General features: G+C 40.4%; 1 protein-coding gene across 1 annotated transcript in view; it reads right to left on the bottom strand.

Moving 5' to 3' along the window:
• Positions 1–26,410, bottom strand: part of RAB27A (RAB27A, member RAS oncogene family) — a 37,630-nt gene extending 11,220 nt beyond the window's left edge. The window contains exons 1-4 of the mRNA XM_085303378.1: positions 25,708–26,410; positions 24,673–24,814; positions 23,007–23,093; positions 14,543–14,669 (exon numbers count right to left, since the gene is read on the bottom strand). The gene's annotated coding sequence lies outside the window, so the exon portion shown is untranslated. The remainder of the gene's footprint in view (positions 1–14,542; positions 14,670–23,006; positions 23,094–24,672; positions 24,815–25,707) is intronic.
• Between the last annotated feature and the right edge of the window lie 1,143 nt (positions 26,411–27,553).

Here is a 27,553-nt window from a genome sequence, read left to right as displayed (position 1 = left end):
TCCCCCAAAACAAACAGCAGTGACCTGCCTTATGTTGTTTTCAAAGAAATGAATGCAAAAGGAGAAGTCTGGAATAACCACTCTAAAAGCAGTAGAAATCTAACATAAGATTGCCCCTTTTAAAGGGGCAAAATAAGTACCAAAATATACAAAAAGATAGATGATGAAATTAAGGACAAAATAAAGTTTTCTGTTTCAAGTGTAAATAAGTATTATTAGAGCTGCTTGTAGCTTGAACTAGATAAAACAAGCAGCAGCTTGCACCAGTGGCAAAACACCAATTCACTTCTTGAATATCAGTTCACAGCTTGAGGTTTGGAACAAACTCTGTATCTCAATCTCCGTATGTGGGCGTCAATCACCACCATTAAACTGAAGTCAGAATTATCTTTAAAGCCTTGACTTTGTGCCAGTTCTGCTCCGTTACAAAACACAACTGTGATTAGTTGACTTCGCTATTTCTGCACAAACCACGATCCAGTGAAGACAACAGTCAAGTTTTACCCAGATGTTCTCCAGCTGAAGAGTCACTGGAAGGCATTTGATGCCTTACTGCCATTTCTAACCTTGAAATCTCCCTTCTGCCAGTCAAAATATATTTTACATTATGCCACCTACCACAGTGAAACCTTGCAGGAATAGGGCTTACCTAGTACTAGCTGCAGAGTTCCCTCTCTCTACCAAGCCACAGGCAGCTAATTCACTTTCCACTGTTGCATTTTTAATATCATGTTTTGCAATAGAGTAAGAAGTGTGGGGGGGAGGGAATGCAGCAATCATTAACAGTGATGTTTTTATGTAAGTACACCAAAACTGCAGGTCTGCATTCACCATCGAGGTCTGCAAGAGCGGTATATTCAAGTGAGAAGGTGGAACAGACAGTGACACACTGACGTAAGAACATTTTTAACAGAAATGAAAAGCCCTTAATGATCTAATACATTCACACATACCAGCAAGTCTTTTTTTTTTTTTTTTCCTCGAGAAGGGAGAAGATAAAAAATAAAAATCATATCACCTACCTTGCAGTTCTACAAAGCCTCTTTTCTTTGAAATGCATAAGAAGGAAAGGAAAAATGTTTTAAAAGGCAAATAGGCTTTTTTTTTTTTTTTAATTAAAGATTAGATTTGGTTTAGACTTCTAGCTCTTGTTCCGCCTCCTTTTGCCCTCAGATATTCTGCCAAGAGTAAAGGGCTGTGTAAAATACAGGGCCCTTTTATTCAAGTTCATGTTATTTTAGCCTCAGTATCCCTAAATTAATTATTGCTTTAAAAGACAAATCTTACAACCGTTACACTATGCAAAGACAGGCTAGCATCGTGGGGTTTATGGTGCTGTTGTTCTCAGATAGAAGTATTTGCCCTGTCTTCCTGGTGTTTTGTTAGCTAGCTGTAGGTATACAGAACAAACTTCTGGTAAGATAGGAACAATAGTGCCACGTGATCACTGTAAACTGATGTATGCTGCAAGAAAGCTAGCTTATCTTGCACCCTGTTCAGAACCTGATGGCAGAAGAATGGGCACGACAGCGGTATCGGTATCGCTACTACTAGCATGCTCGGGGACGTAGAAACCGTGCTGGTTCAGGTCTGTTAAGAGTTAGGGTAAAACCTCAGCATGCCTCCGCTAATCAGAGCTGGGTGAAAACCTTTGGTTAGACATGGGGGAGTGGGGAGGGGTGGCAAACACCCTAAAYGCATTACTAGGTCATATCAGATTTGTAGAGTATCTATTTGTATAAAACATGCCACACCATGAGGACTACTTTAACCTCAATCCTCCATATGGCTGATAACAAATACAGTTTGCAAATGACTGGTAGTGCCCTAGGAGCCCTTCACAGCAGATGCATAAAACCGTGCTCTCAATGGTGAAGTTGAGAAGGAAGTTCTCTCCTTTGGCTTTTGAAATGCCCACACCTTTCACTGCACCCCACAATGTCAATCTATTATTCAAATATCTCCAGGGTGTGGTTCTTGTGAAACCCTGCACAGCTAACCTATCCTTGGAGACATGCAAAGAGTTATTTTCATAGCAGTTTCAAGCCTTGTCCTCCTCCCTGTACAAATATTTAAAAAGTGATCTCCACCCTCTGCTTCTAAGACTAGCAGTCCTAGGGACCAGATACCTCCAGCTCTCTGCTATAGAAAAAAGAATCTATTCACAAAAAAAAACTGCTAAGGAGTGTTTAAAAGAAGTACTAAAGTTTCTGCTCTTTCACACGCTGTTTATTTAGTTTTCTTTAATCTAATATGTTCATGCTTTCACAGCATAATATTTACATGCACATTCACAAAAGGACAGACATAACAGAATCAGAAAGCAAGGCTGCTCCCTGAGCTAAGCCACTGTTCTGGAACCTGCCTCCCTGAACTCAACAGCAGACAACAGGCAGGATTTTGTCCTGTCTCTGTGATTACTAGCTCAAAGCATCAGATCGGTTATACCTCTTTCTAACTAGATGAGCTCACCTTCTTGCAATTCAACTTTAAAAACTTCAAAAATATTAAGACACTTAATATCAAGCCTCTACTATTTGGCAATTACCTGTTTCCTTGGTCAAAATTCTCTGCTCACCACTGCTTGTGTAGTCCATATAAAGCTGCAGCTGCCACTCACCTCTGTATATATCATACAGGGGACCTGTGTATTTTAAAATACATGCCCGCCCCACTCTTCATTAAGTAACTGAAAGTTATTTAACCAAGCCATGAACTTGTTTACTATAACTCATCCCATTTTTTTCTTGTCTTTCCATCTACATTTTGATACCTCTTGTATCAGAAGAGCGGGAAAAAGGAAGAATTGGAGAAGAGACATCATAGAATTTATCTGATCTACAAAGAGGGGGAAAAAAAGTCTGAAATCACTGTAGAATGAGCATTCCCGCCCCCCCCCTTTTTTTTTTTTTTTTTTTTTTTTAAGAGTAACAACTCCTTAGCTGAAAAAAAAAAATGGAAATAGTTTAGACTCCATAGTAAGCCTTCCAGGATTTCTACTTTTGTAAACCTACCTCCCCACCCCACCCCCTTTCATCCCTTTCAGCTCCAGCATTGCACATGGCATAGCACGCAGATGGAAAGGGACTATGAACAAGTGCCTTTTACATTGCTGATGGGACTTTTACAGCCGTCATTTAATCTGTGCCGGCACAACTGTCCCCGCGGACCTCTCCCCACACAGGTCCAGATCACACTACCTCGCCAGAAGGGATGCTCTGCAAAGCAGGCACTGCTCTCGTTCAGGGCAGTTCCCAGCCCCAGGGAGTTTCACATTAACAGGCATCAGTGTTACAGGCTCCTATTTTTGCCTCCAGGACATAAGTATCACAATCCTGTGTGATAAAACACTTGAGACTATGGCAGCATTGTTCCCGGATAAACTGAGGAAGTTGGCTTGGCATGCAGGATTGCTCCTGTGCAGTACAGGACAGGGAATACACGCTCCGAACAAAAGGCCTGGAACAAAACATGCAATTCCCGTGTTGTTACACGGCTGGAGGAGGGAAGAAAATGAAGGGAGAATGAAGGCACAAAGTAACAGTATAGGAAAATACAAGCAAAAATAAGCATTGATCTACAAATGAAAATTTACACAGACACACACAGTGAAAAAAAAAACAGGAAATTTGTACATGTTCTTAATCAGACAGTCCTCAAGCACATCAATTCAAAATAAAGTACACCACTTACCCCAAACTCAGCTAAAGGAATAGTTAGGGCTAACTGCAGACACTACTGCTAGCAGGAGTACTTTTGTAGCACCACCTGTTCGGCGCCCAGCCGCCAAGCTTACGTGTCACCTGTTTGCATTCATGCTGATGGGTGCTCGGAGATAAAGAGGTGTGCCTCATGTCTAAGGAGGGTGCTGCTTGACAGTACAGCTGGGAAGCAATTACACAGTTCACATGTCCCATTTATTCCTAAAGGCAAACAGCATTTCAGAAGAGATTTATGCATGAGCTACCTAGGAGCAGACAAAATATCTGCTAAACCTGCCGCAAGCCATAAAACATCTTAATGTGAGAACATTTCTTGCAAGAAACAGTGTCATTGCATTAATAATGCAGTATATGGATCACAACTGTTCAGTTCTGCTCATAGCTTTACATCTTTTTCTCTAGGGTGAGAGGAGGTTGACAGCAGCCTCTGATGTGAACTGTTGATCTTTATCTTTCTGCCTTGTATGCGGAGGTTTGAGCACACTTTGCTGCCCCTTTGGTACCACAGTGAAAGTCAGCTTTACCACAGATTTCTAAAGAACAACAGAAAAATTATTCCTTGATGAAGTCTGGAATGTAAAGGAATTAAATCTGACCGACTTCAGATCACACTTGCAACACCACTCCATTTCACAAAGAAGCAATATATATTTAAACAAGACCATTTTAGACAAAAAGTAGAAAAAAGGAAACATCTCTTTTTGGGTCTCTTCTGCACCACTCAAGCCCTCCAAGGGCAAAACCCACTATTCCACATGAAAACGTTACAATTAAACTAACTCAACCCACTCAGTCCCCTCATGCCAAATGAAGACAACTATTTATACATCTCAGACGTCACCCTAGTATCACAGATCTGCAGCATCATCAAAGTTATTTTCTCAATAGTATGATATTTCCTATGAGACAATGATAAAAGTACAAAATAGTTAGAACTTGCCAAGTAACACAATTAGGCCCATAATTAATTCACATGTTAAGATATCACAAAATTTCACCACATTTTTCTTCTGGGGAGGGGGCAGACTTTTTTTACTGGTTACAGTTAACTTCAATAGTCTCCAACTTCTGCAAGCGTCACTATTTTGAGGTAGATGTTACAGACAAAGAAAGATGAGTCATGTCTTGGCCTTGTCTTCTCTGTTCAGGAAAGCCTCGACCCTACTAGAACAGAGCAAAATGAACCGGGCTATGTCGTGGAGGTAGGGGCCACGCTAGAGCAAAGTCTGCATTTTCTCTGCGCAATGCAGAACAACCCACCAAGAAAGGGATGAGCGTAGTGAAGAAAAAGGGATATATTCTTAGGGATCCATCACAACAAGTGTAGTATGTGACAGGAGAAAGAGCCTCAGTCTACTTCAAAAGCTTCCACTGTATTCATATATGATGGAACCATATTTGTAAGTATACTGTGAAAAAAGTCCAAAAAATGCTTTGAAAATGAAGGAGGAAAGGAGTGCAGGCCTCATACAGACAGAAAAAGAAAATACTGCAGGTCTCTCAACAGAGAAAGCGTGAGAACAAGCACAGGGCAATAATGCAGTAGTACAGGTTTGAGCATTCTGTAAGTGCAAGTAAAATCATATTAAAAAAGCTTCTCACTTGGGTGCTACATAGACTTAATGAGCTAACTTCAATAGCTTTTTATACATCACCTGATCTGCCATAGCAGAAGCCCAGAGAAGGTGTCCTGGATGGAGAGGGAAGCCGCTCAGCACCCCAGCACCYGCACCCCACGGCAGGGACCGCATTCCTGTCCGCGCAGCCCAAGCATGGCAAATGGCCTCACCCTGCTTTGTGGCAGCAGCAGCACCTCAGCCCCTGCAAAACTGGTCAGCATTGGACATTTGCCAGCTCTTTTATAAAGAGGGAATGGGGAGTTAAATGCTGTTGCTTGCCAACACTTTATAAAAACCTTTGGCTAAAAGCTGCCAGATACAAGATGCAAGAATGACACAAACGAATTATGACTTTTTTTCTTAAATCAGTAACTGTTATGCTGGGGGAAGAAAGTTAATAAATAAGCACTTTATAGTGCTGAAATATTCTGAGCTCCATTATTTTTTCCTTAGGAAAATGTATGACCTGGTTTGCTTTAATTTCAGCCAAAATGCCACTTTCTGGGACTTCTCTGTAATACAAATAACAGGAAGGCAAATTTGCTTTCCTCTCACTAATGAGATGAAGAGATTTATTTACTCTGAACTTTGCTCTTTTGGTCTCTCTCAATTGCTTTAGCTTTACTTGACATTTCACTGCAATGCCCTTTTTGGCTTCAACTATAAAGGAATTAGAAGGAATTAGAGCATCAGTGTCTATGATTGTCTCTTGGAAGAATCCAAGTGATTCTGAGGGCACTMAAGGCGCACGCAGGATTCTGCAAAAATGTGTGCAAAAGATGAGTTGCAAAGCTTTAGTTTACAAATGTTGATGTCACTTCTATCTCAACTGAAGATGCTCCATGACACTGTCAGCCTTGCTGGAAATACAGAATTCAGCATAGGAAGAACAAGAACTGACAGGCACACAAAGCTACAATACATGTACATCCACATACACAAGATGCCAGACACAAAACCCTAAGCTCCCATCTAGAAAGGGGGCACAGAAGGGGGCAAGTTAAGCAACAGGTTTGCAGATGTGGTGAGAAACTTCTACCTTGCACAACAGGGCAGGCAGGAAAACAACAGATTCTGGATTTCATTTCCAGAAAGCAAATGGAAACTAGGAATGGAGAAGCCAGGAAAGGAAACAACAGTTAGTTTTGCAACTACATTTGCATTTCAGCATAATCAAAACAAAACAAACAAACAAAAAAAAAGGTTGAATTTCAGTAGAGATGGCTCAGAGTTACATACAGGAATGAAAGACAGGATGTAACTGGAAAAAAATAAAAAATAAAGACAGGAATGTTGCATGGAACACTCTCAACGTCATCCATACTGAAGCATCTCTGTACAATTTCAACCTCTCTGCACAGTATCAGTAAAATCTCCTATATTCATTTTTCCTTAACATTCACAGTGCTTCATGATAAGAAAAGACTGCAGCTAAATAAGGATTTGCAAATGTTTCTGGTGAAAACAGTTAAACTCTTTGAGAAGAGTTGTGTTTTTTGTGAGAACAAGAGCTTCTGTCCCCAAAGTTACCTCTCTGAACCCCATCAGCAGCTGCTTTCAGGTTCTAGCAGTGTAGCAATGGTCCCACAAGCAAGTAAGCACCAGAGCAGACAAAGCACAGATTTTTTCAAAAACAGCTCCATATTGCTTACTCTTTCCTCAGCCATTCAGATGTGCCTCTATTAAAGTCAYTGAGCTGTAATGCATCACAAGATATCTTTCCATATCTTGCCATACTTTCCACTAACTTATAAATGTGAAATTCCAAATGAGGTCAGACATTTTTCCTTAATTTGCCAATTCTAACTATTTCAGGAAGGCCCCAGCTCATGGTTTACCTACAAACTAAGCTTAATATGTGCACCACATCATGCACCACATCACAACATCGTATTTGCTCTTGATAATATTACAGTGACACAGTCATATATAGACTTACACATAATTTACAACCTTTTCATTTTGATGAGTCTAGCTGAGAGGTGAGAAAAGTATGTAGTCTCCAAGAGCAACAAGAGCAGAAGTGCAGTTTATACAAATGTGCTGGTGGAGAAGTAAGGCCAGAAGGTTACAAGAAGAAATTAAGAGTATCACAGAGGTTTGTGGTTTCAGTTTGGCCAAATGGTCTCAGAGATACCGTGTCTGAGCTTCACACAGATTTCCTAGAATATGCTGCTACTTCTCGGCCTCATTACAGCTCACTGGCCTAAAACTSATGCTGGCGAGCTCCCTCTCCAAGGGGAGGTCAGGCTGTACAGGATGGCCATATCCACCTCCAGATGTGCCYGAGCCCACAACACAGGAGCTACTAGGATTTCACTCACAGAGCTGCTCATATGGACAAAAGCAGGGAAACATCCAGAAGACTCACACATTCAGCAAGCAGACAGGACTCCACGAGAGCAAGGAAAACGAGTGTACTCCTACTTCAGCATCAGAAACAGTTGCTGAAAGATAAAGAAGATACCAAGAATCACACAGCATTACAGGAACTGATACATCTTCAAGCATTGATTGGGTTTTCCTGGATATAAAAATCTCCACAAGATAGCTGGAACAAGCAGGCAAATGAGAAAGCAGAGTACAAGGGACAGGAAAAGGTGAAAATCTAAAAACTGATAAAACTTTTCACATGCACAGTTAGAATACGAATATAGTGRCATCTCAGAGAACACTGCTTTAGCATGTGCTCATGCTAAAGAAAGCATTAGACTCTATGCTCAGCCTCCGTGGATGATTCAGTAAGCTGCCAAACACATCAGTAAGGCCAGGTTCTTTGTTTATGCCTCTGAAAGCACACGCTCCGTAAACAGCCAGAGGAAAATATTCTTTTAAAAGGCATATATAGTTTCATTCCTCCAGGGTAGGAAAATTCTCAGCTGTCTTTTACCTTGTTTTGGAAGACAGATATCTGGAATACAGATAAAGTCTCTCCAAAAGGTCATGCTGCCAAGCTCGTGAAGGTGACAGGATGCATGCTGCATTAGAGGGAAACGATCTGGCAGAGATAAACGATCATGATTAGGTCATTAAGAGTCTGTGGGGAAGGTCAGCAACAGACAACCCAAAGATACCTACTAATCACTGCTACATAAAGCTGAAATCCACACAAATATGATGCAAATTGGACTACAAAACAAAACTGTGTAATTCACTTAACAAGCGGTGAGTAAGCATATGAAAGAGGTGGGGCAGAAAAGAATTTCAGTGCAGAATTTAATGTCCTTTTCTTATCCTTTGGATTCGGAAATACTTGTTTCTCTTGTTTTTTTATAGGAGGTAAAAACTCTGCTCCTTGTTAATTGAGGWTTTTGATTGGAAGATGCAACAAAAGTAACCTTGCTTTTTCCAGCTGCTATTATTCCTAAGTATTATTGTTTTTCTACAATGTTACCATATGCCCTTATCTTTGGAGCAAGTTATTTGATTTAGTTCAACCACTGAGGGGCAGGGGGTGGAGTATATAACATTTCCTGCATTCTGGTCTGGTTATTTGTTTCTTGATGGCTTCATAATTTACTCATTACTTAGATAACATAGAAGTGTCTGAAGATTTTTAAGTCCAGCAGAAGTTAATCTGTCTGCACCTGCCAAACAACAGGAAAATAGCTTACTGCCAGGCACTCTAACCCTTCTGGAGCACGACTGATGGCTCAAGTCACACTTCAAGCCACAAGGGAAAGAGTCATGTCTCATGCTGACAACCTTTTCCTCAGAAAACTAACTGCTTTTCAAAGTTATTGACTGAGCAACTAATCAATATYCGTTTGTGATGAGCTGGAAAAGTCTGTGTTATTTATAAACATTGGGTATGACATTAGAAATGCTAAGAAGTTATTTGTGGAAATACTCAATCAGAAAGGTTTCTTAAATGGATCCAGCAAAAAAGGATCCAGGCAAAATAAGTTTATAAATATYTGTGGGAAAATAAGGGAAACTGCCAGTTGAGAAATACCCTCTCTACTAACCAGAAAGYCTGTTCGTTCTACTCCTTAGTCTAGAATCCAACCTGTCAGACCTGAAGAGGGGCAGTCCGAGATGCAAAGCAGGGAACGGGTGCATGTGGATGGGGATGGAAGGAGGTGGCCAGACCAATAAAACCAAGGCTCAAAGCAAGCATCCACTTCTGTCAAACTGTCAAAACACATCGCAAGCTCTCAACAGAAGCAGCCTTGCACGTGCTGAGCTCACGTTATGCTGGCAACCACCACAACGTGGARGCAGTCAGAGCCTTACAGGCTGGCTTCGGAGAGACAGAGAAGTGGACATGTTATTTGAATAATCTGCTCTCAAACGGTCTCAAGAAGGGCCTGACCCTTGAATTCAGTCTGTTACAGCCACTGTCTCAGAGATGTCATTTCAGCCAGCTCTGCACAGTGTCTTTTTTAGACAATGTGTGTCTGGAAAGCAATTAGCATGCATGATGCTTTCATGTTTCAAAAATGCTCTAAGAAGTTTAGAAATAATTTACTGAGCATACTCTGGGCATAATTTGCTTGCTCCATAATAAAACACCATTTCTGCCTGAAACAGACACAGGCTGCAGTCAACAGGCACCTGTCTGTTCTCTCTGAGGAGCTGTTCACATGCAGCAAAAAAGTAGAAGTCTTGATCTACCACAGAGGGACACGGTCATCTTAGGAGCATCGTTTGCAGCTCAAAGTTATCACTCAATCTTTTCTCACAAAGCAAAGCTAGAACTACAGCATACTTTTTTGTAAAAATTTAAAAGTCAGCCCACTCCTCCAACAACTCCTCCTTGCACAGTTGCAGAACTGCAACAGGCATTAACRCTGTCCAGGCTTTCTGTTGAGAATCTTCATTCCGCCAAAATGTTTAGACAGTCTTTTGGCAAAATGTTTGCATCAACCCATATCCTAGCACAGCTTCCTTTCTAGAGCCTTCCTCAAGGAAGGCATAAATCAAAAGAAGCACCGATTAAGCACGTTGAACAGCACAACACAAAGCTTCCATTCAAAAAGCCTGTTGTTCTTCAGCCCAAGTTGCCAGCGCTATTCCTCTTGCTACTCTGGTCAGAATCCCGTATTCTAATGTGAATTATCAGTCAAACTTGATACACAGAATACAGTTCAGATACTCAGCATAGCAAACCATGAGTTCTTACACCAATTCTTCCCATGGGGGGAAGCATGAGCCTTGCAAAGACAGCAGAGAGAATTGCAGGTTTTGTGCTACCCTTCATCTGTATCATTTGTTCCAGTTATTCTCTGCTTGCGAGCACCAAAAGGGCTGCAGAACAGCACGCTGGTTGAAAGCTGGYAGCTCTTGCCAGGGTTCTTCATGCTGTAGACACCATCCTTGAGAATTCTTTCTTAAAATTTTATGCAGACATACAGCTTCCCTAAGTTTTGCTTTAACAAYGAGAATTAGCATACAATAGCAGGAGATTTCTTATCTCATCCCCCCACAAACCTTCAATTAAAATTATTTTTCAGCACATTTCTGCTATAGCTAAGCAACAGCTTAGCAACAGTGAGCTTACAGCTCAGCTAAGGCACAAGGGTGCACCTCTATAACTTTCATTTCAGAAAAAAAAATATACAGAGTTATTCTAACAGTCAGTCAGTCATCAGACTTCTCTAATTGATCCCAGYAGCTCCCTATATAAAAATGTGTATCAAAGAATTTCATATGCAGTTTTCACACCACAGTGGATTCAGTCTGCTTTCCTAACTGAACAGTAAATATGAAATTCAGTACTAAGGGTCAGAAAATCTCGAGTTAATTGTAACAACCTAACCTCACACAGTGACTTAYTAGGATATTCTCTTATATTCTACATTATGACTGAGAAGACATCAAACCTCTAAAATGAAACACAGGATATAAAGTGCTAGTAGGTATGAAAAAAATCTTTTCTGATATGGATTTCTAYCTACAAGTCACAAGAACTGGGAGCATGCAATGCACCATCCAGCAAAGTTTCTATTTCGAAAGACTATTAAAGTAGGTATGCTGTTTCATCTTCTAATAAAACACTGGCTTTAATTTGCAGTGTTTAGTTTGACTTCAAATCAGTGCATATGATTTCCTATAGAAGGAAGTAAATATCTAGTAGTGAAATTCCAATAAAAACAACTTCAGCAAGTGAAAAAGAAAATCTCAGTTAGCATTAATCAGTACAGCCCCACTGATTTTAGYGGGGCTATGCTAACATACACCTACCGAGACTAACTCCCAGAGAATTCCCAACTCAAAGATCCCAGTTCTGCTTCTATTTATGTCAACAAATGCACCATAATGTATCAAAACTAAATTTCTGTACGGAGACMTTATCCTGACACACTTCCTTCAGARGCAGGAGTTAAATTGTTTCCTGGTCATAAAGACAAAYATTTCAGACSGAAGAAAAGTTACTGGAAGTTTTTCTCCTTAAAAAGTTATTTCTACTTCCCTTTGACTGGAGCTCATTCCCTTGATTCTCCTAGGATCTGTTCCAGGTCTTCTTCTTCCAGGAACTGCACATAGGATGTTTCAATTTCATTGGTAAATTCTGTATAGTTTCAGAACTTCTGCTGATTGTCTTTTTTTGAATTAAATTTAAAAAATGGGCACAAAATTTACAATTTCTCTTTGAAGACCTTATTTTCAGGATCAGCAAATTCCTAACTGAATTAGTTTCCTAGTTTGTTTTTACCAGGCTTAATTACTTAGACAGCTTTAACATACATGCTGGAAAACAGCAAGTATACCAGAACGCCATGGGAGTACGGGAAGGGAAAGAGGGGCAACATCACATGCTAAAATCTTGCCTTGTTGCAAATATTAGAATCCCAACACTTTCAAACATTAATTTTTAAATAACCCAAGTTATTAGACTAACTTCTAAAAAAAAAAAAAAAACTCTACTGTAGAATATGCTAGAAATAGCTTCTAAAACATGGAACATTCAACTTACATTTGTAATGCAATAATYGACAGGCATTAATTAACAAAAATAAACCACAATGAAGCAAATACAATAAACAAACCGTCTAGCACAGCACAGGAAAAAGACTACAGCAAGTCAAGCATCAGTGTTTACTAAATGCCTTGTTCACAGTTATTTTATTTAAGCTTTTTTGCTTGCTGTAGATATTTGTAATGAAATAGCAAGACAACATATTTGTGTAGCTACATTTATGAATTTGTCACCTTGTCTTCATAAACTTAAGTCAAGAGGTGATGCTCACRACTAGAGAAATCGTCCTAAGATACTTTATGCAAGACATCAATTACAGTTCTGGGAAAGTCTTGTGACTTTGCCACAGTAATGGTGGAGAATACAGTTTTCTGTTCTCTGAACAATTCCTCCCTGGTTATTTACRGCCTGCAAGAGCTGGAAATTTTGTCCTGTAACCTCAATTAGAAGCACACTGACAAATAGTTAGGCTAGAAAGGATGCCTGAATATAAACTCATGATTGTGATGGCAGTATAATCAGATGGGCAGTTTCCAGTTTCTTCCTGATGAGATACAAAATACAGTAATAAAATACTTCCCCATATTTCCTTTACCATAATTCATTTTCAGATTGAAACCACTACTAAATGATTGAGAAAGACATATGAACTAGAAGCACTTTTGTGGTTCCTTGCAGTCCATTTTTTTAAGTTAGAAAAGAACAGACTGTGTAACAAACCATTTTATTTCTTTTATTATTTATTATGCACGAGAGCAAACACATTGGCGTGCAATCCAATTAAAAACACCACCATACTGAAGAAACTAGATTTCAAGAATAGTGCTAAAACAACAGGGGAAAAAAAAAGAATGCAATCCTGGAAAGACTGAAAGTCTGGCCCGGCATCATCAAAAGTAAGACAAATTATCTTCTTGTTTCAAAACTGACCTTATTTAGCAACAACAAAAAACATGTATAAAATTCTGTTTAAAGTGAAAGTTAGCCTGAACCAAAAGTCTTTGAGTAGACTCAGCACAGAAAGTTTTCAAGGACAAAATACAAAATGAAAGTTTATACTGTAGTATGAACATAACTCATTTGTTTCCTCCTCCATTTTATGTTTCAGCTGTCCATCAATAAAAATCATATTACTTGCCAGATTTCCTCAATAAATTGTTATAAAATGTAGCAATACAACACATGCCCTACCACCAGCATGCAGCAGAATGCTTTTTTTCAGAAGTCATCTCCTTTTGCACAGAAGGTCCAAGTCTGCACCAAAATCTATTAGCATAGATCTTCATGGACATGCAGAGTCTCACTAACATGAAACAGCATCTTAACTGCTTACTAGGTATAATTTATCTTTATAYATGGTAATGAGAGCACAGGAGCAAATGCAAGAAAAAAAGGTTCAAGTAGCACAACGTTTGAAAATACTAAGTTACCTTGCTCTGTATTATAAGATGTTATTTGCACAGTATACTTTGCTATCCAGATCTAATTCCACCCTCTAACTACAGGGCAAATTTTATGTAACCACACCAAGAAATGCCAGTTGACAGCATGGGACCAGAAATGGCTTCTTATTGTTACTCAATCCAGACACTGGCCTTTGCAGCCATTTTTTTTTAATCTCAGTGATAAACTTACCAAGGTTTGCCTTAAAATCAAGGAGATCTGTTTCCCTCAGTGTCCTACAAAGAGATTAAATCCAACTCAACTAACTTAGAACGATACTGTTCTGAACCAGAAGCACCTTCCCTCTGTATGGCACTTGCCCGAGACTGAATCCATGACCATTAAAACAGCATTGTCTGGGTTTTTTGCTCTTAAACTTTGATACCACTCCACAGGGAACATCCTCTTCTTTCATACCCTCATACCCTGTCAGAGCTCTCTCCTATTTTTGCTACCAGCACTCTGACAAACCCTTCCAGTTCACCTCAGGCTGATTCATGCTCCAAACACTTTACCAACTGCTAAACCCAGCCAGCAAAAAAAACAATGACAAAGATATACTAAAGACCTGCCATTTTATTTGTTATTTAAATCCAAAAAATACATTTTACATAAACCAGTATACTTCACAACTTTGTTTACTTCCCTTCTAGAAAAATGAGGATTCAATAACACTGAATGCACCCAAAAATATTGAAGTCCATTTGTCAAAAGTACAGCAAATCATTTTTTCAAAGCTGKTAACAGAGTAAGAGTTGGTCATAGAGAAACTGTCAGCTCAAGAAAAATAATGTAATAAATCTTAYGAAAATAAACAACAGAAATCATTTACATACCTCAGCTTAACAACAGCAAATGGATCTGTAGTTTTTCAAGTGTACCTCAGCAATGAGTTTCCTGACACAGCTCAGATCTCTTGAATACCATAGTCATGCAAAAAGAGTTGCTTTTCATCTACAATTGCTATCAGCAGAGAGAGAAAATAAGAACAGCGTATTTTAGAACAACAGCTCTAAAATTTGCCCTGGCGCACAAAGCTGCCAGCCCCGCACAACCCCCTGCCCACCTAATTACTTTCAGCTGCTTGTCATGTGGCCCTGCTTCCAGATCAAGTGATCTCTTCTCCTCCCTTGAAAACTAAGCAATGTAGTTAACTTGGTCTCCCTAAACCATAACAAACATTGGTCCTTTGCTTAAACTAGTGATCCCTCTCCCCTCCTTGCCACAGGAAAGTGAAAGTTGCAATGTTTCATTAAAAAAAAGAAAATATGGTAGTCTACTATGATAAGATGTAGTAAGCATAAAACAAAAGCACCCAAAACAAAACAGAGTTTCAGTTTTCAGCCTGATTTTACACCTTTACAGATGACAAAAGTAGTTACCCTATAGCAGAACCAACACAGAGACACCATGGTAAGACCACGTGAAATGGAGCTGGAAGTCCCCACTGGCAGAGGCTGGGGACATTAGAGACACTGACAACAGAGAGGGACAGAGAAGGACAAAGCCAGTCTTGTCCTCACTGCGTAAGATCTAACAGATGTGAGCTTTTACAGACRATGAGTTACTTGTCACAAAACTTTGTCTTGGTTTCAAGAAGAATGGAGGAGTGAGAAAGGAAATTAAGAAAGTTTATATTATTACTATTCTCCAGTCTTATTTAAGAAATGATGCAGATAGCCCACAGCAACATAACCTTAACATGTTCATSCACCAGTAACAAAGACAACGCCACAAGCTCCTTAATTCACTTGTCTCAGTGCTCAACTATCTCACATCATTTCCTGCAAATCAAGGCAATTTTAATTGCCCTTTCTTCAGCGAACATRTAAGTTTTGCTATACAGAGATGATGAACTATTATTTATGCTGGAACACTTTTTCTACCTGCTACTTTAGCATTTTCCCTTCCAGATCTAACATCAGTTTATTTGACCATTTGTTATGGGTTACAGTTTTTAAACCTCTAACCATTCCTGGCTCATTCCAATCCATCTATAAATTTCACCACAGTTTAAGAAGAAATTTAAAAGTCCCTTTTTTTTGCTCCCACATATAATAAAGTTGGCACTTGGTTTCTGGCAACACGAGTATTTTCAACCTAGCCTTAAGTGCTTCYCTGATCAATAGAGAATAAAATTTGTTATTCTGAAGAAAATTTTAGACCATAGTGCACGAGAATATAACTATAACTGTTCTCGAGTGCGGAAAGAGGAACATGATAAAAAATGTTGACAAACAAAGCACCAATTCTTGTGCCATGTTGCAAACAGCCCTGGGGAGCGGCTGCACACCCTGAACACAGCAACCGCTCACCTGGAGGTCTCGACAGGCAATGTGAAAGGAGTTAAAGCTCTCCCACACATTTTTGCCATCTCTAGGGAACAAATTATTTATAAATTATTTTCAGACTTCAGCTTGTGATTTTAGGTAACAGATCAGGCTACTCAACTTTCCTCTGACCAACATGCTATGAGGAATACCAAGTGATTTCCTCCCCTCCAAAAGAGAGGTTTATCCAAAACAGTAAGACTTTGTTAGAAAGATAGAGTCAAAATAATGCTATTTCACCATGGGTGAAGTTACACTGATCTAGAACTGCAGAGGTAACACCAAAATGGAGGGCTCCAATTTGCAAAGAGGGACSACAGCAGTGCTGGTACTTAAAGGCTCTGTTTTTTGATAAAACGCATGTGCAGTGTTTCAGCAAATGCTTCATGAAGAGCTGAGCTGACCCTCCTGCAGAGGCAGGCAGCACAAGCAAACGCTACGGCAGAAGCTGGAAACAGGAACCACTGCAGCCAGCCCAAGGTAAAGCTTTCTCTCTCTCTTATCCTCATCTTATCCCTAAGAGATTGGATATTTTCTAAGTATATTAAGCAGATCATATTTACGCCTTTAAAGTCCTGCAACAGTAAAACATAGTTTTGAAGCTACGGCTCTACAGAGGAATGGCCAGCTCTGTTAATTATTAACTTTTCCTGCATATTCTATGAAACCTTTTTGACAAGACAGTCCAAATAGTCAGAATTTATGGCCTCCTTGTAAAAATTATCTATGTTTTACAGGTCTAGGAAGCAAGGAGAGAATTTGAAGACAAACACATTTGTACAGTGTGGAGCGTTCTTCATCTCAAGCGTCAGCAAACTTGTTTCCACGTAGTCTGTGCTCTTGAGAAAAGCTGTAAATGTCCAAACTGTCCTGTAGCAGGTGTTTTCCCAAGAAGAAAGTGCTAGATTGTTACCTGTCTTACCATGGTTTCAGCAGGGATTAGGACACCTGCCACTAGAGACAGATCTAGCGACAATCCATCTCGGATAATGCTGCAGAACTCCCCTCCGCTTTGCTCTCCAATGCAAAAATCAGAGCCTGCTTAACATCAGTGTCGGCTGTTTCCAGTCACCTCCCGGTTACCTGACTCAGGTGAAGAAGTCTGTTCTTCTGGCACTCTGATGAGCTAATGGCATTTTCCAACACTCTTACACTAAAAATTCACCATGCATTTACCAGTACCTACAAYGGACGCTCACCAACAGACTTGTAAGAACTTAAAACAACCAGCAGGAAGCCAAGGGAAATGTTCATCAGCATCCACAAATCTGATCTGTGCTATAAAACCTCTACTGGCAATCAAACAGGAAACTTTAAAAAAAGTTGTGGGGGTGGGGGAAGGGGAAAAGCAACAGCACGATCCACCACCCAGACACACTAAGAACTGATTAGTGTATATGCTGTAAAGATCAAGAAGTGTCAGATCACATGCTATACAGCAATTATTTCCCAGTGAGAAAAGTAACTTACCAAATGCAAAGAGAACAGAAGAGAAAAAAAGTAAGTAGAAAAGATATGAACAAGCCAACTGATAAAAATGGATTTCTGCAACCATACAACAGATTCAGATTTCAATCCTTGGAAGAAAGACAGCTTCTTGTGWAAAGACACTGTGGAAAAAAATTGGAAGATCTGAGGCAATGAACTGCAAAGGAAAGCTGACTGCACTGGCACTGAAGTTCAGCACAGAGAAACAGTGACCAGCCGCCATGCAACCTAGCTTGCTACTTACTGCCACCCTAGTCCATTGCATTATAAATGCAAGAATATGCCAATATTCCAAGACAGCACTAAAAAGATCCAAGAGGATGAGACTAAATCCATTATACTAACCTTCCTTGTATCAACAGCCTTMAAAAAAAAAAAAGAAAAGAAAAGAAAAAAGAAAAAGAAAGAAAGAAAGAAAAGAAAAAAAAGAAATAGGCAACTCAGATCATCGGTTTTCACACCAGAAATGTAAAAGCTGAACTGTATCAGCATCAAATCATGCAATATCCTTTCAGCGATTAAAACGAAAGTAGGCCAGGCAGCCCTCCTGCAACCCAAGAGGCACCTCTAAAGACACAAAGAGACATATCTGCTAACTATTTGGCAACATCATGGAGTAAAGTAAAACTTCTATATTGTTTTGTTTCAACTATAAGCAAATCTAGGTAATTAATAGTGATAACTAGGGAGCTTCCTCTTAGAATTGCAAGAAATAAAGTATCAGTATGTTTAAAGTCAGTGGCTTTTTAAACAGAAAATAGCTTCTTAAAAATAGCCTACTCCAAGTTAAACTCTAGACGAGTATCTTCCAAAGGCTACAGTAGTCCCTCCAAGAAAAACACACAAATTTAACACTAARATAATACACATTTTAAAAGCATCTACTTTGTTTTCATAGACTATCTTGCTGCCTAAAGGCAAGAATCCCTGCCAGCAATTGGGAACTCAACTTCAGCACCTTGGTAGACCTCAGACAGAACTCTGTCATTTTTCTGCARGAAAAACACCAAAATTATTTGTTTTGACTGAACAAATAATTCCTTTTCCACTTGGGAACTAGTATTTCCAACAACATTTACACTGTTCAAATTACGTCACCTCTACTTACAAGAGGAAAATTTAAGCTAGAGATGGATGAAACACTTTGGAGGCTACAGTTCTTCTGTAGGTATGATTTACATTGGTTTCATGTTTTGTAAACACTTATTAAGTGGGTGCCTAATTTCATGAAGAGCGTATCTATAAGAGTAATGCACACAGATGGAAGTGGCCCTGCATTTCCTTAAGAAGCTGTAAATACATAATAATAAGCTGATGTCTCTATCTTTGGTCTRAGGAGCTATAAACCTCTCATTTTAGATCAGTGATCTACACATCGAAAGGTATGAAGAGCAGGTATATTTAAAAAAGTTACAGTTTTACAGAAAGCYGTCATATCAATGACAAGGAGCAACAAGGGTACTACAGCTTGCTTAGAAAGAACTTTCAATGTTTGACAATCCTGTAACACTAATACTGTTCTGCAAATTACTTGGATACTTTTATCCATGCTTAAGCTTAACAGATAGGCATTTGTTCTTTRCACTGCCTGATCCTGTGTGTCATTGCCAAGTAAGAAAGAGACACTGATTTTTCAAAATTGACCTCAGCAGAGTCCTCATTTGGACAGAGTTGGGTTTTCTTCTTAGCACAAACAAGACTGTAGACATCTTTTTGTTAAACTAGCAGGGTAGGTCATTTTTCATTCTCCTCATAAGAGGACAACAGTGTCTTTTTCACTTTAAATTTATTCTGAAGAGGACAAGTTGAATGTCTTAGCTAATGCATGCTTGTTGAACTGTATTTCTACTGTAATAACTGCAATGCTCAACTGCAACACACCAAGTGCTAAGTAAGGCAAGAGTCTAACAAATTACAATTAGTTTCTAGGACTAGTTCTATCTACAAATAGTCTGAACTGAGGAAAAAAATGTCAAGCCTATCTATGGCTATTTTCAAAAATGGTCAATGTGTTCAATTTGCATTTAAAGAAATCTTCTATTTCAATACAAATTCAATTTAAGCACATCTTGTAGTAAAAATAAACAGAATAAAAGTTGCTGAATTTCTCTGTATTAGTAGTTTAAATATCTTTTCTAATCTACATGAACATGATTCCACTTTTGCAGCAGCTTCTTTTCACAGATCTTTCAAAGCCTTCTCTTACATTTCTACTGAAAAACAGCAGCATGTCAGGCCCCATTATGTACACTGGATTTCATATCCACACAGACAAGTCTAGTGAACTATCAAATAAAGATTTATTGCTATCTGTTCTACTCTATAGCTAAAGGACACTAAAATAAAGAATACTAATCTAGCAATTCAAACTTAGAAAACATGTATTCGAACCAAAAATTATGAGTTTTGCTATCAAAAGAAATACGATCAAATTCCAACAGTGCTATTATCAAACTTGGATGACATCAACTCTATACAGGTTCTCTCTTGCCTGTTCTGGGATGCAAGTAAGAATATGGCAAAATGAAGTGTAGTCAGACAGTTCATGCCCTAACAGAAAAGACCTGCCAAGTTGAATCATTGTTAGGGAGAAAGTCAGCAGAGCATGTGCTGTTACACACACAAGATCTTAAAGTGCTGGGTGAGGAACACACTATTGCACAGGGGTAACACCAGCAGCTACAGCCTAACCTGTTACYGCACGCTGAGTGAGGCACATTCAGTCATGCCTGAAATGTGGTTTAGAACCAAACAAAGGAGAAAAACCAACTATGATTAACACTAACACTTGAAATTAAAAAGAAGACTATCCTAACTTTTTGCTATAATCTATATTTTGGATGTTAATTATRCTTCAAAATAGATTTAGAAAGCACCACCCATTGGCAAAAACTGTAACAGCAATTTCTCTCTCATGCAAGCYTTACATCAACAGACTATAACACTGAGAACAACTTCACAGTGTGAGCTACTCTCACAGTTGTTAGATTTCAGTGCTATCCTAAAGTTTTGAAATGCAGCACACCAAGTGTAAGTTAGGCAATTATCAGCAGCTGTTTGTAGAAGGAATGTAATTTCTATCAGCAGCTACTAATACAAAGCATTATACTTGCAAGACTGACTGAGACACAAAAGAAAGCCAGAAAACTGGCATTTTCAATCATTAAACTAAATCAACTTTTCTATTCCTCCTACTCAATATATTATCTACAAAGTCTTACTGAGCCCAGTTGCTGTAACTTGTTGGCAGAATATTACATGTAATATTAGTCCTTATCACTGACAGCAGCCTTCAGTCCAGTCCAAATATTCCCCTTCCTCAAGGATGTTATTGGAAAGGACTCTTCTTCCTTTCCAGTTCACATAGCAACCTTTTTCATTATAGCTCTTTGACTGAGCAGCTAAGAGGACTGAATGAAAAACTCAACATAGTTATGAAAATAATGAGATAGCAGGCTCTCAGACTGAAACCTGGCTGACTTTGGAGAGCACATGCTGTTCACTTTCATGGCTGTATAGCAGCTACTAAGACACTCTAGTCACTGAAGTGTTTAATTAGAAATGGAACGATTCCTTTAAAACGGCAATACTTCTGCAAGAGAACATTCACCACCTTCTAATAACATATGCTGCTCAGCCTGTCAGTGTGTTAAACAGAAGTACTACAAAAACAGTACCTCAATTATCTTTAACTTCATTTTAAGTTTTGCTGTTTCTAATTCAAATCTGAAACGGGCTAATGTATCTGAAACTTTTGTTCGCGCTTTCCAACCGTATCAGTTGGTCTAATAAGAGACACTACCTCTATCTACTGTGCTCGTCTTGCCTCAAAGGGAGAAAAAAAATGAATCTTGATTATTATTACTTCGTTACTCATTTCTACAAATAGCCTTTTCAGCTGACAGTTACATGCACTACTAGTAAGATTGCCAATTGCAAAACTGCAATCACAAGCTTCAAAATTAACCTGGAATCCGCTACTTGATTTGTATATGCAGGTATCTAATATTTTATTTGCAAATAAAATATTTCAGCTGGATATACTCTTTACAATCCTGTCATTCACATACTTGTTTTACACAAAGAATCACACTGGAAGAGCAAATAGTGTTTCRAAAAATCACTCTACGAGTCCCAGTCAAAGGGTACAGTCCAGCTGGCAGCCTATGGGACATTTCTGTTGAGCTCACTCCTTCCTCCCTTCAGGCAAGACAGAGAATTTGGGCCACAGCTATGGCCCAAATTGTCATTGGGCCAATTGTTTGTGCCATTTAGTCTATTTCTTTCTTGATGCTTAGTGACCAACTTACTGCCACTGCGTTTGCTTAGAAAAAGTAGAGCTGGAAGCACAAAAGGCTGCAGATGTTGGACCATTCCGTTATGCAATTCACACAACTTCCTTGGCTGTCACCCGATAAAAGAATGAACTGTTCTCTTCTGAAGAATACGAACATGGCCATAATAGARCCTTCTCCTACCTCTTCCAAAGCAATGATCTCCACTTGTACAGCAATGATCTTCAGACTTGCACAGTCATATCTGTTGCTAGAAGGCTGCAATCACCACTATATTGCACTGTATATGCACCATCTCACACATTGCTCTTGGCCTTCATGCCTGCATCTGCAGTTACCTGGCAGGGCATTTGGTGACCTTGCAGGGTTCCAGGGTTCAGAGACCAAGAGCTGCCACAGCCCTGCCAGCCCTACAGCATCAGGAGCCCATTGGCTGCCAAACACTGGCAGCACACACATACATTTAACACACTCTCTGGATCCCTGTCACGGAGGAGAAGCTATTCACTGACAGCTGCAGGTTTTGTGGTGATCCTACAAATTCAAGTTTTAATTTTAGAAGATTACTCATATATCTACCAACACCTTCCTACAAAAACTTCCAGAAAAGCTCTACTACTCATCCTAAGCTCCTGTCTTCATGGCTGCTTTCTGCCCATTTCCTTACACTGTCTCTCAGAAGTGTCCATCTTATCCATTCTCTTCAGTGAAAACATCACCCACAGAGAAAGGGAACAGCCTTGGGAAGTGGGTTTGCAAACTCCAAAAAATTACACTGCAATGCTTTATATTTCGGTAGTATCTTCACAGCCCTAGAATTAAGACATTCACCTTTTTTTCAAGCACAGTTTAAAATACTGAAGAACCTGCCAGGCCAGCTCTAAAGAGCTCTCCAGTATATGAAAAGGATTCCATCATCCAGTGCTACACAAAAACTCTTCATACATCTTTTCAACATCTTGAAGTCACATCAACATCACAGGAAAAATTATGCTAGTTTCATGTCATATTTTAATCTACATGGCAGCATTTAATCATCTAAGATTGTTAGATTGAAAAATAAACCACAGAAACTGAGACAGCTTATTACAATAATAAAAGGTAAACTCTATTGTATTATTTATGAAAAAAGGGATATTTCAGGAAAGAAAATAGGAGCTAAGACTCCTCATTTATCATGGCTTTACCTCCACTGGAGATCCAAGGGTATGAACACAGCTGATTTAATGTGGTCCAACTCAGTCCTGCCTCCTGACAGGGACACAGTTTTCAAACTGAAACAGATAAAAATTAGGGGAAAAAAACCCTCATGACCAAATGCTGTTCCTAGAAAATGGTTGAGAATATATTTGTATAAATAGGAAAGAATTGTGTTTCTTCTCTAAAAAAAAAGTTTTAAAAATAATTATGTCCTAACTCTGCTGTATTTAAACATTTTTTCAGTCATGTTTGAAGTTAGTTCTGTAAACAYGATTGTATCTACCTCCGGCATGAGCAGTATCTGCAAGACAAGAGGAGTGAACGCAAGTTCTTGAGCACTTCACATGGCTAGCCCAGCCCTGCAAATGCTTAGCTATAAATATGGAAGTTACCCTTTGAAATTAGTGAAATAAGATCAGACTTAAGTATCTGTAGGATCAGCTCACATGTACAAGGAAGAAGAGTACAAAAATGCAGCTTTAATAGAAAGAGAATATTTGATGATTATTTAAATCAGAAGTTTAATATATTTGAAATGCACCTTAGTATAGTTATTGGCTGAGCTATTAAATAACAAAGAATATAAGGAATGATAATTCTTTTCTCTCATCTCTAGTGTCTATTTTGCCTGTTTCTAAATTAAATTCTTGCTAGCTCTCTGTTGTGCTCTTAGTAAGGGCATTGGTCTGCGAGCCCAYGGACTAACTAACCAGAGGCCATTGTGCCAGCACAGCAGACACCTGGTCATAACAGAACAACTAAGAATCCACAGAAAACACAACAAGGGTTATTGCTTATAATACTTGTTGCAAAAAGTCACTTTAAAACTCCTTTATCTCAACAATCTTCTCTTCAAAAGAAAAGGAAATGTGCAGTCAAGTGATTAAAAAAAAGTGTTCCTATTTGAAGATGATGATGAAAACAAACTTACATTCTAGTTTCAGATATCTAGTTGCAGATAAGAAATTTTATTAACTGTAAAAATTATGATAATATTAGTTGTAGCACAGTTGTAGCACCCAGAACTCCTTTATGGAGCTAGAAATAATGAGACATAAAATTAGAACCCTGAACTAGAAACACAGGAGCATACTGTTCTTTCTTCCATCTTTTTAACCATACTTTTAAGACATCCTTTCAGCATCATAAATACTATTCCTACAGTTACTTTTCAACTTTTGAAATGCACATTGTATTATGTGCTTTTTTCTTGCTGAAAAATAACTTGGAACACTCACAAAAGTGCTACAAATGCACAAAAAGAAACAAAGGCTAAGGGGATGACTGTATGTAGGAATAAATTTCCAAGAAAAGGCACGCAGAATAGATTTTAGAAACCGATCAGTGCTGCTAACAAAGTTCATCCACAGACGCTGATAAATATTTTGTACAGTTTCAATAAAAATTGTAAGTATACAGAAAAATCATCTTTTCAGTCATACTCCAAATATACATATGTCCCATCCTGACAAAAAAGTCGTAAGCACGAATGATTAGGAAAAGCRTCTGAAGAAGACATACAATCAGAATGCTCAAAATACACATGATACAGCTCTAAGGAGAGGCAAAAATTAAAGCTGGGTTTCTGACAGTTAAGCATGTGCTTTATACTTTGTAGTASCATAAAAAAACATGTATGATACAGTTACTTACAGATCTAGAAAAAGGAAGGGAGAAGTTTTTTCTGATGGGTTTAAACTTTCTTTAGATCTAAGATGATCAAAGTATTAGTTTAGCCCAGGCACTGCAGATCAGCTTGGCTAGACCTCTTGAACCCTTTCAGCAGGCAGACAGGCTGTTAAACGTGCAGTRTACAGAAAGAAGTTAACAGAGCTGTTGTTACGCTATTATGAGATTTATGTACTGGGTAACTAGATAAAACACACTTACATTGCTTTCTCTAAATAATTTGCCATTCTCAAAGGCCAATTTTAAAAAATCAGACATGCAATTTATTTTATTATTATTATTATTATTATTATTATTATTTAAGAAATGCACATCTTTACTTTTCGGAAACTTGTTTTTTCTACAGCTGCTACGCACTGAGGCCAGGGAGGAACTATTTGTAGAGCTGTGTTTGTGGCACATACACAGGTCGTCAAAGGGCCATGGCTTCAGACTTTTTTTGCCCCACCTCATAAACTAGGCCCCACTGCTTGGGAAAAGAAAAAGGAAGAAAAAAAAAAACAAAAAAAACCCACGTATTTAATTCAGAGAGGCGGCCAGTGCCCTGGCTTCAGAGGGACCTGGGGGTGGAGGGCCGAGCGTGCAGCTCAGGATTTCACGGGAGAGCTGAACAGATCGGTAGGGCTTTCCCCTTGGGAACAGGGCCCTGCTCATGCCATTGGTTTGCCCAGCTCCGAAGCTCAGGGAAACCTACCTTTCTGCYTTTCCCAGCTTGATTTTAGGATCACAGCTCCGCTGCCGGCTGCACCCGGGGCCCCCTGCGCAGCCCGCGWCCCGCCGGTGCCCCCGCCGCCCCCTCCTACCTGGTGGCCGCTGCCTGCTGCGCTTCCCCAACCCGGGGCCCGGCACCCCCCGAGCCACCTGCCCTTTTGGGGCTACAGGCGTGGGTTTTCCGTCAGCGCTTCCCGTCACTTCCCGTGCGGCCCGGCCTGCGCTGGCCGCTCCGCGCCCGCGGCGGCACCGGCCCAGGCCCGCTCGGAGAGCGGCTGCCGACCTTACCCGGGACGGGCGGGCGCGCGGGGCGGCCAGCGCTCCCTCCCCGCTCACCAGCGGCTCTCCTCAGACCAGCTCCTCCTGCGCCTCCTGCCAGTTGCTTTGCTCAATCTTACGCAGCAGTTTTAATTAAACAAGTTGTGCTCCTTTTCAGTCTTGAAAGCAGGTCACATCACATTGAAAAGAGGAAATCATTAYAGCAAGACAGGTTTTCAAGAGGAAATCCTGCGGGCCAGGCACTTTCCAGCACGGCCAGCTTGGTGAATTGCTTCCGCCCTCTGCTGGCTCCCTTCCCTCAGCGGCGGACAGACTTTTCTTCTGTGCCGTCTCCACTTACTCAACCCAGTAAACCCACTTAAAATCTAGTAGTTTCAAGAATTCAGCAAGCAGGATCTTAAACTTAATTGCCTCAATAACCCCTTCTGTCTACATCAGTTTAATTATTATCCTCTTTTTTTGAGCCTTTCTTAGCCAATTTTCCTATCTTTAGGGATCAATTCCAACAGCTATGCTCACAAAGACAGTACTTGGTGGACCTCAGCTGTGTGTTTTCTTTTTTTTTTTTTTTTTAACTTTTCAACATATAACATTCCCATAAACAAAGAAGGTTGCTGAAGTCACCCCAGCAGTTCTTCTGTGCTTGTGTACACACAAGTGTGTTGTAGCTCTTCTTGCCCCAAACTAGCTTTATTTTACCCTCCTCCTCACCTGCATCGCCTAGTGCACCTACTGCTATCCTCTCATCTTCGCTCCTCTATCTGCTGCCTCCTGTCATCGCGTCCTTCCATGACCTTAAATAAAAGCAGATCCAGGGAAACGATTTCTTCCTTCATGGTATCAAAACAAGATTCTATGGTAAGATCAAAATCTGAAATAGCTTTTCCTCAAAAACGTGCATGTTTTTTGTTTAGATTCATTAAAATCTTGAARTACTTACTGACTCATTCCTGCAGTCTCAGATTTCGCTTGCTTGGTGAGAGCGATGGGTTACGGAAACRCTGCCTGCTGCGAGGCTATCGCTGCTCTACCGAACCAAAGCGCTCCTCCGACTACGACCCGACTGGGCAGCCGACTCTCCCCGAGAGCCTGATAAATACCCAGCCCCACCCCAGGGGCAGGCGGCGCAGCACAGCGCGCCGTTCAGGCGGCGTGGACGGACCAGGGGGTTCAGTCCACGCGCCCGTCGCCGGAGCGCTCCCAGCCGCCGACGCCGCGTGCCAGACCCGAGAGGGACTCGGCCGTCCTTCYGCTCAGGCCGGTTGTCAGCGCTTCGCCCAAACTGGCTCTTTCTCCCCTCGTCGTTTCTCTAGATAAATGTGGGAAAGGACTGGAATGTGCGTCTGGGAACACACGTGTGTATGCGCACAGATATAAATAAACAAATAAACACGTACAGAAGCCAAGACAGAATAAAGCTGACGTTACTGAAAACCTGCAACGCTGGGAGCAGCTCCCTCACCAGCCACCAAGACAGACACGCTCCCACAGAGCTGAAATAAAGGGACTCAATCAGTGACAAGTATTTGCATAAAAGTAGCCTTTATAGAGGACCAGATCGATGCAGAACCACAGAGGCACCAAATCCAGCAGCACAGCGGTGACTTGTCTTTCCGGGTTGCTTCAGCGCAGGCAGCGAGGCGCACGCACGACACCTGGCGTTTCACGCGTGTGTTCCGCGGGCACTCGAGAGGGGCGGGCGGGCACGCCGGGGCGGGCGGGCGTCCACCCGTCCCTGCCGCGGAGAAGGGGCCTCGGCGCGACCGGCCGCACGCGGCTCAGGGAGCGGATCCGCAGGCAGGCAGGGCCTCCTCCTCCTCCGGCCGCCTCAGGGCCTCTTCTCGGGCGCGCCGCC

The sequence above is a fragment of the Rhea americana genome, unplaced genomic scaffold, assembly GCF_003343005.1.
Source record: "Rhea americana isolate MKP2758 unplaced genomic scaffold, rheAme1 scaffold_2, whole genome shotgun sequence".
Lineage (NCBI taxonomy): Eukaryota > Metazoa > Chordata > Aves > Rheiformes > Rheidae > Rhea > Rhea americana.
This window is presented reverse-complemented; position numbering and strand designations above follow the sequence as displayed.